Genomic DNA, 15,707 nt, shown 5'->3' with positions numbered 1-15,707 from the left:
ACTCTAGATAAAACTTTCATAGATTTATCACGGTCTTAGATTTCAGACCAAAGTTGATTCCAGGGTGCTTGTTTCTCCAAAATGTCTGGATACTTTGCACATTCATTTAATATAACTGTTTATCTTCTTTTCTGTGTCAACACTAGCATCAGGAGTTCTACCTTTGTATCTCTAGAGTACAGTACAGTGGATAAGAGCATGTGCTTCAACTGAAAGCTGTCTTGATCTGAATTTTAGTTTCCCTGATTTCTACTTTATGTAACTCGGACAAGTTGCGCTTCAACTGAAAGCTGTCTTGATCTGAATTTTAGTTTCCTGATTTCTACTTTATGTAACTTGGACAAGTTACTTAAACTCTAACTCTTATCTAATAAATGAGCATTAGAACATCTATTTTATTCATAAAACTGATGGGAAAAATAAAGGAGATATATTTAGAATGGGCTTGAACTTGGGTAATACTCACCCCCCAAATTAGCTATTATTATTTGTATCCCTAGTGCACACAACTCAGGGATGAGAATATAGGAAGCTGTCATTGTTTAGTCACTAAGTCATGTCCTATGCTTTTGTGACCCCTCTGGACTGTAGCCTGTCAGGCTCCTCTGTGCATGCAATTTCCAAAGCAAGAATACTGAGGTGGATTGCCATTTCCTTCTCCAGGGGCTCTTCCTGACCCAGGGATTGAACTTGCATCTCTTGCACTGGCAGGCAGATTCTTTACCACTGAGCCACAGGGAAGCCTGAAAATAGTAAGTACTTCATATTTATTAAAAGAGTAAACAAATTAATTAGCAAGGCAGTACTAGCATTCTTGTTTCTAGATGAGCTAAACCTGCTTTAACAAAATAAAGAAACTTGCCCAAAGTCAGTGAGTGAGTGAGTGGTAGGACCAGTTTTGAAACTTGGGTCCATCTATGTCCAAACTTCAGCCGAAGACTTGTCTCCCAGAGAGGTCTCTGAGTTTGATATTGATTGTGACAACACCTAAGTTTCAAAATCTAACCAAGTGGATTTTTTTAAAAAAGTGATTAAAAATTATCACAGAAATGTCATGAGACTCTCTCCCAAATCGCTGCCAATTTATCTGTGAAGGAGTAATAGCTATGAAATTGGGACTTTGTTCCCAAATACTCTCCTAAATTCAGAAAAATGAGGGACAGATGATATTCTGACAGCTAACTTTCCCACTTAAGTCTCTGCCACTCTCAATCTTTGTCAAAATGTGTTTCTCATAATTAAGAATCATGGTTTTCAGAGAAGACAAGTGGCAACTCAATAGCTCAAAATCTGCTGAAAAATTCCATTGCATATTGAAGTGCCCACACACTTGAGCATTCTCACCCATCTCTCTAGTCCCAAAGGCTTTGCTTAATGAAGACAGCAAGATAACCATCTATACAAGAGTATTTTAAGTAGGTGTTCTCATCCTGCAGTGATAATTACTTGAGTTACTACCTTATACCTTGCTATGAAGAAAAGGATATTTTTTATGAGAAGGAAATGAATTCATTCCTTAACTCTTGGTAGATGAAATCCTTCGTATGTGTTCATCTAGTGGAAGTTATTACTAAGATTGATGTTCTTAATATATACATTATAAGGAAGATCCAGTTTTCACTGCAAAAGCCCTGCTGCTCTACTACCCTAATAGATATGTAACTTTTCCTCAAATGTTCTCAAAAAGAGGCTAAACTTATATGTAAGAATTTTTCACTGAACCTGATATATCTACATTTAAAGAGCTTTGTTCTCAAAGTACTTGCTTATAAGATTTATCTTTTCCTTTCATATCTTGTATTCATTAAAGGGAATTGGGTTTCATTCTTCCAGAGCTAAAAGATATGAACAAATTTAAAATATTAAAGAATCATTAATTAAAAAGTTGCCTGAGAAACATGATGGGTGGAGTTCATGCAAGTAATCGCTCAGTAAGTGTGAACTGATCTGCTCTAACATGCATGAGGCATGTCCTGGGGATAATGATATCTTCCGTAGCCTCCGCTATAGTCATAATGACTACAAAAATGTGGCAATGTCTCTAGACAATTCAAGATTTAAAAATAACTCTCTATTTGCTTTTGTTGAGGGCAGAAGGAAAATTCCTAAACATTCAAGTTTCACAATATATCAAAGTCAGAAAAGAATCAAAATTTAGAAAGAAAGAAGTCTTATTATAAAAGATGGCAAAACTATCAATCTTTTAATATCTATACTTTATGTATGCCTTTCCTCCTATTAATCCTTACCCCTAAAACACATCTATTTTACAGACATTTTTCCATAATGAATGTGTCTCTTTCTCACATTATTTTCAACAGCATACAAACAAAATTTGTATCACCCACCAAAAATTTGTGTATGCTTGGGGAGCAGACTGCATTATTACTCCCAAGTAATCACTTCTTCCTTAGAGGACAAGTACACATACCTTCCCATCACCATGAGAAGTGCAGCATCTTCTGTAGAAGGAAGATACACCTCTACATCAGTGACACTGAGCTTAGTCACATAACTTGCTTTGGTCAATAGAATGTGAACAAATATGAAGTATGACAAGTACAAGCTGAAGACTTCATACATAGCACAGATCTGCTTCTTGCTCCTTCCTTCTTCCCTCAAGAAAGAATATTCTGGATTGGGAGAGTTCTGTCAGCCTGTGTCCAGAAATCAGAAGACCTCATAGTGCAGAACCTTGGCTCATGCTAGCTGTGAAGGTGAAAGTGGCTCAGTTGTGTCTGACTCTTTGCTACCCCATGGACTATACAGTCCATGGAATTCTCCAGGCCAGAATACTGGAGTGGATAGCCTTTCCCTTCTCCAGGGGATCTTTCCAACCCAGGGATCAAACCCGGGTCTCCCACATTGCAGGCAGATTCTTTACCAGCTGAGCCACAGGGGAAGCCTGACAGGTAATATAGCCAAGTTTTCTTGTGATTTTAGTTGGTTTTGTCCCTGAAGTATAACCCATTCACCATATTCTCTGTTCTACCTCTTAGCAAAATTCTTGAAAAAACTTACCTAAATGAATATATTTCTGCTTTGCTTCTAGTCTCCTCTCAATCCTTTATAATTAGGTTTATTTCCCCCATCCCTATCCCAACTCCAATTCCACTGAAACCATTTTTATCGAGGTGTCTTCCACACTTCTAACACAGATGATTACTTCGTTATACTCATCTGGCCTGACCTCTCAGCAGCATGTAGCACAGTTGTCCGGTCCACTTCTCTTGAAATATTCCCATCTCTTGATTTCTTCCAATTTGCCTTCCACCTCACTGATCATCCCTTCTCAACCAGTTTTGCTAGTTTCCTCTCCCTTTTCAGTCACTGAAGTATGAGTTCAGGAAGGCCTATTCTTCATCTTTTCTGTCCAAATAGTCTCCCAAATGACCTCATCTGGACCCTGATTTTAAACACAGTCTGTATGAAACAATCCTCTAGCCCCAACCTGAAGGTTTAGCTCAAAGCTCATCTATCTTATTACCTTCTTGACATCTTCATCTGTGTGTCCTACAGGCATTTCAACTGAAACTTAGAAAAATAGGACTGTTATTTTTTCCTAACTTTCAGATCTTTCCCTTCCACAATCTTTCCAATCTTAGTTCACAATCACTGTTATGGACTGAATTTTGTCCTCCATTGTAATGGTAACAGGAGCTGGGGCCCTTGGAAGACAACTAGGTTATGAGAGTAAAGGCCTCATGAGTGAGGTTAGTACTCTTACAAGAGGAGACACAAGACAGCTTGCATCCTCTCTCTCTCTCCCATGTGAGGATGCAAGGAGAAGACAGCTGTCTGCAAACTGGGAAAAGTGTCTTCAGCAGACACCGGCTCTCACAGAGCTCTGACCTTGGACTGCAAGCCTCCAGAACTGCAAGGAATATTATTATTTAAGCCATCCAGCCTGTGAACTTTTACTATAGAAGCCCAAGCTAAGACAATTTTACACACATAGCTTATTAAGCCAAAAACCAAGATCAGAGTGCTACGTCTACAAACCAAGGAACACCAAAGATTGCCAGCAAACCACCAGAATATAGGTAAGAGGCATGGAACAAATTCTTCCTGACAGATCTCAGAAGAAGCCAATGCTGCTGACATTTCATCTCTTACTTCTGGCCCCCCAAGACTGTAAGACAATACATCTCTGTAATTTAAGCCCTACCAGTTTGTAATACTTTCTTACAGCAGTCCTATCAAAGGAATGCAAGTCTCCATCTTGCCAAGTTGTTGGTAGATTCAATCACAACCACTAGGGCCATTCTCCCTACCCTCTGTCTCATTCTCTAGATGTCTTTCCAGGTTCCAGTGTGATAACTGGGTCAAGCCAAGGAGGTAATATGGGGGAAGTGAGTCTAGGAAAAAATAATCACCATTGACTAGCTTACCTATAGATTCCACAGTCTGGACACACCACCATTATCTTCTGAGATCCCACCACATGGCTTGCTACTAAACTTCAGGGTACTGGTCTCTGATATACTTGGACCCATCAACCTCTGCCTCATTCCCATTCCAGGGAAGTTCTCATCTCTCTCTTTATTCTGCCCCTTCTCAATGAGAATCATAAAAACCAAGTAGAAAAACTGACTTCAAGCAGTCTCTGTGCCAGGCCTAATAAATGTCCCTGAGAGGAAGAACGAAAAAGACTTGGGCGCCTTATACAAGGGGCTTCCCAGGTAGCACACAGTAGTATAGAATCTGCCTGCCAATGTGGGAGATGTGAGTTCAGTCCCTGGGTTAATAAGATTCCCTGGAGTAGGAAATGACAACCCATCCAGTATTTCTGCCTGGAAGATTCCATAGACAGAGGAGCCTGATGGGTTACCATCCATGGCATTGCAAAGAGATGGACATGACTAAACATGCACGCATACACCTTCTAAAAAGAGAGACCAAAATTTTGTAAATATCACACATACAGCTCCCAATCATTCTAATTTATCCTGCCAAAGCAGAGATGTCAGGCAAGACTTATTTAACCAGGTTATAGCTTCACAATGATAGTATCATACCAAGATGATCACCCTGTGATGAGCTCACAACTAGAATCCAGTTGTCCCATAATCTGAATACCAACTGAGCCATAATGTTGTATGTCATTCAAAGGAATAAGCTGCAGAACAGAAATAATTCAAGTTGTTTCTAGAAACCCAAGCATTTCATTAGTCTCCTCCCATGCTGTTTCCTCTTCTCTTACCATCTCATTTTTGAATTTTTAGCAAGCAGTATACAATTATAAGAGATCAAATGGCGTGCTCTACATTAGTAAGTTTTCTCAGCCATTTTTGTTCTCTGCTTACAGAAACTTCCTACTTAATGTAGATTTCAAACCTCTCTGTTTCAGGAAATAAATCTGGTTGCTGCCTAATGGTACATTCATTATAATGCTGTTGTTCCTGAGAAGAAAGTTGTCTAAGGTAATTAAATAAGAGCTGAGTAGGTTTCTATTGAAGCAGAAATGCATAGCCCACTGCTTTTCCTATTGATAAAAAAATTTTTTCTCAATAAAACAATTTGGTATGGATAATGTAAACTGGACTTTTGTCATGTTCATTAGTTATCTTCTGCGTGACTACACTATTATTTCCCATTTTCTTGTTGGAATTTGGCATTCAGTGTTACAAAAGAAGTAAAGATGTATGTATTGTTCTCATACAAGGAAAAAATCTTTTGGATAGGAACCTCATGTATGTCTCTTAGTAGTGCTACCTGCAGATGTACTATAGCTACCAAGAAAGGTGTGGTCTATTGTATTTTATGGCTCTTCTTATTGTTCTATTAATACCTGTAAAGTATATGTTACATTATTTCATTTAAAATGGACATAAGAAGAAGGAAAAATTACTGGAAACTTGAATATTTTCCCACAGTAACTCTCCACAGCAGGTTTAAGTAAACTGCATCTCAATCCCCTATTCTACAAGAATAAGCTGCAGGAAATTTGAATATTACTCCTACTGTGTAGAATTACAAGGAGGAATTCTATAACTAGAGCTGAAAAGTTGCAGCATTTAAATGTAAGTGGTCTACATATTAGGTCCAAATTGCTCTAAATCCGTTGTCCTCAGAGTTGAGATGAATTTCCAACTGCTCTTGATTTGAGGGTGGTCACATATCACCAGAAAGATTGGGAGTCATGGGTATAAAGAAGAATTAAAGAAGCTTTTACTAAAATATCAGGGATTATAAAAGTTTTTTTAAAATCATCAAATAATTTCCAATGTACAAACAGTATGCTATAGAATGATGAATTTCCAGAATCAACTAAAGATAAGTTCTGATATGAGTCCATATTCAAAGTGATACTGATATGATCTATTACATATTGTCACTTTTGGAAAATGTTGCAAGCTTTGAAGATAACAGCACTGGATGCCCTCTTGGCAATGACATAGCATTGAGCAGTGATAATGTAACTTAAATGTTGGTGTAATTAACAAAGCATTAGCATCCCTGATGACTTCCTCCATCTTTCACATTAATACCTTGCAGACAGCAGAGTTCTATGACCTTCTTCTGTACTGGGGAGACAATAATCCAGATTTTGGAGCTGCAAAGGATGACAGAGATCATCTTTTCTGAACACACTCATTTTAGAGTTGTGAAGACCAAGCCACAGAAAGGTTAAGTGACCTATTCGAGCTCATAGAGCCAACTGTCTACAGAGCAGAAGCAAAGGTTCTGTCTCCTGACTCCCAACTCTATCCACTACCTCTTCAAACAGGTGTTTTCCACTAAAATATTTCTTTACATGGCAAAGGGAGCGCTCTGACTTGAAAGAAATTTCACACACCAAGGACCAAGTGGAGAAAGCATGCTGAAAGACAGGAGCCCTTCGTGAACCCCTTAAACAACGTCTGTAGGGAGCTGCTTTCCCTCTTCTTGGGTAAGACCAGCTGTGCTGAGGGAAGTCATTGATGAGCATGAGGAAACCTCTCACCTGACAATAGTCTGCAGGAATCTCCTCTGTGCCATATCATCCACACTCTTCCTGCTTCCTTTTAAAACACAAAGTGTCTTTTCACTTCCTTTTTTTCCTCAAGGGGAATCAATGCAATCATTATATTAAGGCCCCACTGGAAGCTACCACTGTGTACAAGCAACAACAATAAAGTTTCAAATTGATCATTTCTAGTTGCTGAAAGAAGAAAAGAATAGGTTTTCCCTTCTTGATTATGTTCATTATCATAGACTTCAATTTGTCTCAAATTACAAGGAAAAGTAGATTGAAATCCACAGCTGGATCCCCAGGTGTAACGTTTCATTTTTTAAAATCAATATGAAATTGAAGTCATTTTTTGTTAAGTATTTTTGGCTCCAGCCCTAAAGTACTTAGGCTATTATGCTGCATTTAGCCATCAAGATAGTTGATCATATTCAGCTTATACTTGCTTTTATGTTCAGTCTTTATTTCCTATATAACCATAAGGCTCTGAATGTCAGTAGTTTTGAGAGCTTCTGGGCTGTCAAAAACCTATATATAGTTTGCTCAGGTCTGAGTATTTATGATTGTTTTTCTGGGTCTATATCTTGCAAAGACCAATCAAGGGTGAATCAGATCATCGAGATACTTCTGGGAGGGGAAATGGAAAAAATAGATATGGTGCTTAGAAAAGAGGTAAAAACCACAAAGATCTGTCTATTCAGATTGACCATCTTCATCATTCTAGTTTCTGGTGTAATCGTTCAGTTTCTGAAACAGTACATAGAGTTACATGAAAGTCAGAGCCAGAAGGAACCTAAAACGCCAGAGCTGAGGAAACTAAGTAAGCAGCTAATTCACCTTCATTATTTTACAAATGACACAACTAAAGCCTAAAGAAAAGAAATGATTAGACCTATATCACAACCTAACTCACAGAGGTGGAATTCAAAACCATATGTCCTAATTGGATTTCTATTTCTTATAACACTGAAATCTTACTTAAGGTTTTTCCCAAAGACTAGCATGAGAAAAGGACTGAATGTAGGTGGTGTATTTTGGAAGTAAACACAAAAAATAGGAACAAAGAAATAGGAAGAGGAGGCAGGGAAGGAGGAAAAAAATGCAGCACTGATTCTGATACTACTGTGGACTCCTAGGGTCCATTCCCATGGGAGACTCTCTAAAATTAGAGATTGTGCCAAATAAATGTGACTGCACAGGATGGAAAGCTAGGGAACTTATGTATCATCCCTGGCTTGCATAAGTTTGCCTAAATTCTCAGGCTGCCTATATGTATGCTAAGCAAACCAAGTGACTTGACAGAATCCCTGACAGAAAGGCAGACAGACAAAGCAGGATGCTTGATTTGGGCCACATAAAGCAAATTTGCCATTACAGCTATAGTTGAAATCAAGTTGAACTAGGGATTGTGTCACAGGCCATGAAAAGGTCTACTACAAGTGGGCTTTAATCTATGTTGCCTTAGGGTTGTTCTTAGAGTCTCCAGGAGTTGCTGAGGGAGGCCTGGGAAAAGCCATATGGTAAGATTTGAGGGATTCTATTTCTGTTCCATTCAGAGCAGACCTCTAATTATCTATTTTATACTTTAGGGGCTTTACATGGGATATCACCTGAAAGAGGAAGTGGGTGTTTACTTGTGTATTAGCCACAATTCTTTAGTTGTAATACACAAACCAAATCAAATTAGCTTGAGAAAAAAAAAGTTCACATAATTAAGTCAAGGGTTGGTCTGGAACTTCAGGTACAGTTGGAGTCAGGGTTCAGACAAAGTTGTCTTGACATTATTTTACTTATGTGTCAGTCTCATGCTGTCCTACACACAGGGACTTCTATTGCAAAGGGAAAGACAGTGGCTGTCAACAGCTCCAGGGTTACATCATACCACCTTAGCAACGCCATCAGGAAGAGAGAGCTTCTTCCTTCTAGAGTTCATACAGTCATAGGAAAGGACTCAAACATCCTTCGTTCATCTGACACCTCTTAGACCAATCACTACTGCTGAGGACAGACATTTTAAGACTTTAGCATGCATCAAAGTCACCTTGTGGATTTGTCAAAGATACTCACTGTGCCCTCTCTCCAGAGTTTCTAACTTATTAAGTCTGGGATAAGAAAAAAAATAAACATTTTACACAAGGTCTATGTAATGCTGATAATGCTTATTCAGATATTGTACTTTGAGTACCACTTGCTACCAGGATAAGGGGTTGTTGTTTAGACACTAAGTCATATCTGAATCTGTTGTGACCCCATGAACTGTAGCCCACCAGGCTCTTCTGCCCATGGGATTTCCCAGGCAAGAATACTGGAGTGGGTTGCCATTTCCTTCTCTAGGGGATCTTCCCAACCCAGGGACTGAACCTGTGTCTCCTCTATTATCAGGTGGATTCTTTACCACTGTGTCACCAGGGAAGTTGCAAGGATAAGGTACTCTTAGTAAAATCAAATCACAAAGCAAGTACAGATTTCAAGTGGGTAGGGCTGGAAGAGACAGATTCCATGTCTTTCTGGGAAGAAGAGCAAAGACTTTGGCCACCTTTAATACACTATAGTAGACATGGTGAAGAGGTCTAACCTAAGTGGAATAGCACCTTAGAAAGGAATAGAAAAGAATAAAATAGGACATCAATATGTTAGGAAATGATGGTTGAGTTTTCTAAAACTAATGGAAGATGTCATACTAATAGATTCAAGAAGTCCTACAAACTCCCAGGAAGACAAATACAAAGAAAATATTATCTAGACACACCATGGTAAAACTGCTAATAAAAGTAAAAAAGGAAAGAGAATATTTTAGAACTGCTAGAAAAAAATAACATATTACCTTCAGTGAAACAATGATAATGGTGAAAGGTGACTTCTCAAAATAAGTGATAAAATCCAAGGAAAAAATGGAATGACATATATGCTAAAACACGGGAAAGGATATTCTTTCAAAGAAAGAGTAAAAAAGAAATGCTGTAATGATCAAATGATCAAAACACTGTAACAGAAATGAAGGATTTTTTTTTTTATGAAGGATGCTTTGATGGTTTCATGAGTAGACTGAAATCAACAGAAAAAGTAATAGAACTAAAAAGTTATAACAAGGTAGCAGGATACAACATCAGCATACAAAAGGAAATTAATTTCCTATATACTAGCAATGAACAAGTGGAATTTGAAGTGAAAAACAACACATTTATACTAACGCCATGAAGAATTAAACACTTAGGTATAAATCTAACAAAGTATGTACCAGATTGATATGAGGAAGATTACAAAACACTGACAAAAGAAATCAAAGAACCAAATATAAACAATCAGAAATTCCATGTTCATTGATGAGAAGATTTGATATTATTAAGATACTAGTTCTCCTCAAATTGATCTATAGATTCACTGCAATCTTAACCAAAATCTCAGAAAGTTATTTTGCAGATGCTGATAAACTGATTTTAAAGGTTATATGGGCTTCCTTGGTGGCTCAGAGGTTAAAGTGTCTGCCTGCAAGGCGGGAGACCTGAGTTCAATCCCTGGGTCAGGAAGATCCCCTGGAGAAGGAAATGGCAACCCACTCCAGTATTCTTGCCTGGAGAATCCCCTGGATGGAGGAGCCTGGTAGGTTACAGTCCACGAGGTCGCAAAGAGTCGGACAACTAAGCGACTTCACTAAAGGTTATATGGGGAGGCAGAAGAGTTAATATTAAAAAGAAACAATAAAGTCAGAGTAATAAACTATTCAACTTCCTTATTTTCTATAAAGTTACAGTAATCAAGACAGTGTGCTATTAATAAAAGAATAGACAAATACATTGCTGGAACAGAATAAAGAGCTCAGAAACAGACACATTAATATAGGCAACTAATCTTTGACACAGGAGCAAAAGCAATACAATGGAGAAAAGACAGTCATTTGGACAAACAGTGATGGAACAACTGTACGTAACATGCAAAAAAAAAAATCTAGACACATACTTTTCACAAAATTAATGCAAAGTAGAAGACCCAAATGTAAATTGCAAAATTAGGAGAAAATCTCGATGACTTTCATGAAAGGAATAGTTGGTAACTTTAATTAAAATTAAAAACTTCTGCTCTGTGAAAGATACTGTCAAGACAATGAAAAGACAAGCCACAAATTATGAGAAAATATTTACAAAAGACACATCTGATAAAGGAATGTTATCCAAAATACACAAAAAATTCTTAAACTCAACAATAAGAAGACAAACAAGTTACTTGAAAAATAGGCCAAAAGACATTCATAGACACCTCAGCAAAGAAGGTATACAAGAGGCAAATATGCATATGAAACGATGTTCAATATCATATGTCACTGGGGAATTGCAAATTAAAATAATAAGATACTACTACATATTTATTTTTGTTGTTTAGTCGCTCCCTCATGTCCAGCTCTTTTGAGACCCCATGGACTGTAGCCCACCAAGCTCCTCTGTCCATGGGATTTCCCAGGAAAGATACTGGAGTGGGTTTCCATTTCCTTTTTCAGGGTATCTTTCCTACCCAGGGATTGATCCCATGTCTCCTGCATCACAGGTGGATTCTTTACCACTGAGTCACCTGGGAGGCCCACATGCATCTATTAGAATGGCCCAAATCCCAAACACTGAAAACAGCAAATGTTGATGACAGTGTGGAACAGCAGAAACTCTCATTTATTCCCAGTGGAATGCAAAATTATACAGACAGTTTAGGAGACAGTTTGAAAGATTAAAAAAAAAAAACTAAATATATTCTTAAGAGGTGACAAGAATACACAGAACTGTACAAAAAAGATCTTCATGATCCAGATAATCACGATGGTGTGATCACTCACCTATAGCCAGACATCCTGGAATGTGAAGTCAAGTGGGCCTTAGGAAGCATCACTATGAACAAACCTAGTGGAGGTGATAGAATTCCAGTTGAGCTATTTCAAATTCTAAAAGATGATGCTGTGAAAGTGCTGCACTCAGTATGCCAGCAAATTTGGAAAACTCAACAATGGCCACAGGACTGAGAAAGGTCAGTTTTCATTCCAATCCCAAAGAAAGGCAATGCCAAAGAATGCTCAAACTACTGCACAGTTGCACTCTTCTCATATGCTAGTAAAATAATGCTCAAAATTCTCCAAGCCAGGCTTCAGCAGTATGTGAACCGTGAACCTCCAGATGTACAAGCTGGTTTTAGAAAAGGCAGAGGAACCAGAGATCAAATTGCCAACATCTGCTGGATCATCAAAAAAGCAAGAGAGTTCCAGAAAAAACATCTACTTCTGCTTTGTTGACTGTGCCAAAGCCTTTGACTGTGTGGCTCACAATAAACTGTGGAAAATTCTGAAGGAGATGGGAATACCAGAGCACCTGACCTGCCTTTTGAGAAATCTGTATGCAGATCAGGAAGCAACAGTTAGAACTGGACATGGAACAACAGACTGGCTTCAAATAGGAAAAGGAGTATGTCAAGACTGTATAACAGTTACCCTGCTTATTTAACTTATATGCAGAGAACATCATGAGAAATGCTGGGCTGGATGAAGCACAAGCTGGAATCAAGATTGCTGGGAGAAATATCAATATCTAAGGAGATATGCAGATGACACTAGCCTTATGGCAGAAAGTGAAGAAGAACTAAAGAGTCTCTTGATGAAAGTCAAAGAGGAGAGTAAAAAGTTGGCTTAAAGCTCAACATTTAGAACTAAGATCATGGCATCCGGTCCCATCACATCATGGCAAATAGATGGGGAAACAGTGGAAACAATGGCTGACTTTATTTTGGGGGGCTCCAAAATCACCACAGATGGTGACTGCAGCCATTAATTTAAAAGACGCTTACTTCTTAAAAGGAAATTTTTGACCAACATAAACAGTATATTATAAAGCAGAGATATTACTTTGCCAACAAAGGTCCATCTAGTCAAGGCTAGGGTTTTGGTTTTACCAGTATTCATGTCTGGATGTGAGAGTTGGACTAGAAAGAAAGCTGAGCGTTGAAGAATAGATGCTTTTGAACTGTGGTGTTGGAGAAGACTCTTGAGAGTCTTCTCTGCTAGGAACCAGTCCATCCTATAGGAGATCAGTCCTGAGTGTTCATTGGAAGGACTGATGTGGAAGCTGAAACTCCAACATTTTGGCCACTTGATGTGAAGAACTGTCTCATTGGAAAAGACCCTAATCCTGGGAAAGATTGAAGGTGGGAGGAGAAGGGGATGACAGAAGATAAGATGGTTGGATGGCATCACTGACTCAATGGATATGAGTTTGGGTAAACTCCAGGAGCTGGTGATGGACAGGGAGGCCTTGCATGCTGCAGTCCATGGTATTACAAAGAGTCATATATGACTGAGTGACTGAACTGAACTGAACTATATTCTTATCATATAATCTAGCAATAATGATCATTGGTATTTACTCAGATCAGTTGAGAATTTACATCCAATCAAATCTTACATGTGTACATTCATAGCAGCTTTATTCATAACTGCCAAAATTTGGAAGCCACCATGATGCCCTTCAGTAGGTGAATGGATAAATTAACTATAGTACGTCCAAAAATGGATTGTTATTCAGCACTAAAACGAACTGAGCTATCAAGCTGTGAAAAGATATGGTTGAAATGTAAATGCATATTACCAAGCAAAAGAAGCCAATCTGAAAAGATTACTTTCTCTAAGATTCTAACTATATGATATTCTAGAAAAGGCAAAACTAGGGAGACAGTGTGCTTGACACACTGAAGTACATAATAGGACCCGATCCAGGGTGCCCCTTTAAGTGCCTGACATGCCCGTCTGTAGAGTAGTACCCCAGCCAAGGGGGCCCATCTATGTGCCTGACACACCAAAGAACAGAGAAGGACTGCAGGCAAGGGAGCCCTCTAAGTGCCTGAATGGGCAGAGTTACAGAGAAAGCCTGGCCAAAGGGGCCTTCTGATCACTGGCTACAAGAGGCTCGAAAAAAGACTCTGATATGGCCATAACTCCTGTGGTGGAGGCAGTCCATGTCCCTGCACACTTGGCACCGCCAGTGGCCTTGCAAGCCAAGCAACTGTACCACCTTCACATAACTCTCACTGGAGAAGAGCTGCCACAGGTGAAAAAGCCTTGAGTCTGTGCGCACAGGGCAACTTCAGTAGCGTCTGACTCTTTGTGACCCTGTAGACTGTGGCCTGCCTGGCTTCTCTGCAAGGGAGGGGGGTTCTCCAGGGAAGAATACTGGAGGGTATTGGCCAATACTGGTTGCCATACCCTTCTAGAGCACTGTATTTCCTGTTGCTCTAGTCACCAACTCCCCTGAGAACCTGGTGCTGCCAGAACCCCTGCGACTCAAGCAGCTGCCCCACCTCCACACATGGTCCTGAGAGAGGCAAACCCAGGCCCTCCAGGGTAGTCTCAGAAGCAAACCCCAGCGGACGATCCACATGCAGAGGTGGAAGTAAAACCACAGCTGAAACCCAGGGGCAGTGTGGCTAAGGAAGAAGACCCAAAACCTTCCCACCAGCTGTACAAGCTGCAGATTAAATCCACATGCTCGACTAGCCAGACTCTGTTTCTATGGAATATATAAAAGGACACTGAGAGCTCCTACAAAAGAAACCACACTAGTTCTGCTAGCTGTGGACACTGGAGACAAGAACACACAGGAGTAGGACCAGATTAGAATCTGAGTGTCCCCCACGGCAGGTCCAGAGATCAGCACAGTGCTGGAGGGCATCCTAGGGAGGTGAGGTAGACTGAATCCCAGCAAGGAAAAGGACTCTGACAGCAGTGACTCAAGAAAAACATTTATTATTCTTATGTTTTGACTTGTTCTGTAGATTCTTTTGGATTCCACCCCTCCCCCCCCCACCCCATTGTAGTGGTCAATTTTATCGGTACTATGAAATCTAATTAAATTTTGAGCTTTTTTTTTTTTTTTCTCAGTCACATTTTTTATTGTTGTTATAAACCTCTGCCTCTATATTGGGCTTTTGCAGCTTTGTAGAATTTCCCTTTCTCTTTTTTCTCTTTTTTTAAACCTATTATTGTTTTTTCTACATTTACTCCTTTGTTTGCTTTTCCTACTGTTCTTTTCCCATTGCAGTTAATCTTTAATGAATATAAATCTTCTTTATCTACCTCTATTTAACGTTGCATATCTATTTTTCTTTCTTTTCCTCTCAACATATTTGTTAGTTTTATTTTCATTGCTTTGTTCTGCAGTTGGCACCTTGCTTTTGTTTTCTTTTCCAGTTTGTGCTTTAGTTAGTTTTGTTTGAGTAGATATAATTTTTGGTTTCGTTTGTTCACATGGTGAATATATTGTACTTTATTTTTGTTGGACTGTTTTGATTTTGCTGTGGGTGTGTCTGCATATGTGTATATTTAGTCACATTTTTTATTATTGTTATAAACTTCTGTCTCTACATTGGGCTTTTGAAGTTCTGTGGAATTTTCCTTTTTTTCTTTCTTCTTCCTTTTTTCCCTCTCTGTTTTTATAATTTTAACTTTAAAATGTTTAAACCTATTATATTTTTAAACATCTATTACTTTCTTTGCCTTTCCTACTGTTCTTTTCCACGTGCAGTTAAACTTTAATGTATATAAACCTTCATCTACCTCTATTTAACTATGCATATCTATTCTTTCTTTTCTTTCTTTCCTTTCCTCTTAATATATTTGTTAGTTCTGTTTTCATTGCTTTATTCCCCACTTGACATCTTGCTGTAATTTTCCTTTACATTTTGTGTTTTAGTTAATTTGGCTCTTAACTGCTAAATATTTTTTATTTCCTTT

The 15,707-nt window shown here is 38.7% G+C and overlaps 2 long non-coding RNA genes across 2 annotated transcripts in view; one reads left to right on the top strand and one right to left on the bottom strand.

The window, feature by feature from the left end:
- Positions 1–7,131, top strand: part of LOC138424623 (uncharacterized) — a 56,697-nt gene extending 49,566 nt beyond the window's left edge. Inside the window, exons 2-3 of the long non-coding RNA XR_011250890.1 lie at positions 5,351–5,423; positions 6,499–7,131. This is a non-coding gene — a long non-coding RNA (uncharacterized lncRNA). The remainder of the gene's footprint in view (positions 1–5,350; positions 5,424–6,498) is intronic.
- Positions 1–15,707, bottom strand: part of LOC138424620 (uncharacterized) — a 694,361-nt gene that overhangs the window by 336,321 nt on the left and 342,333 nt on the right. The gene's annotated exons all lie outside the window — the stretch shown is intronic.

The sequence above is a fragment of the Ovis canadensis genome, chromosome 19 (assembly GCF_042477335.2).
Source record: "Ovis canadensis isolate MfBH-ARS-UI-01 breed Bighorn chromosome 19, ARS-UI_OviCan_v2, whole genome shotgun sequence".
In the NCBI taxonomy this organism is placed as follows: Eukaryota; Metazoa; Chordata; class Mammalia; order Artiodactyla; family Bovidae; genus Ovis; species Ovis canadensis.
This window is presented reverse-complemented; position numbering and strand designations above follow the sequence as displayed.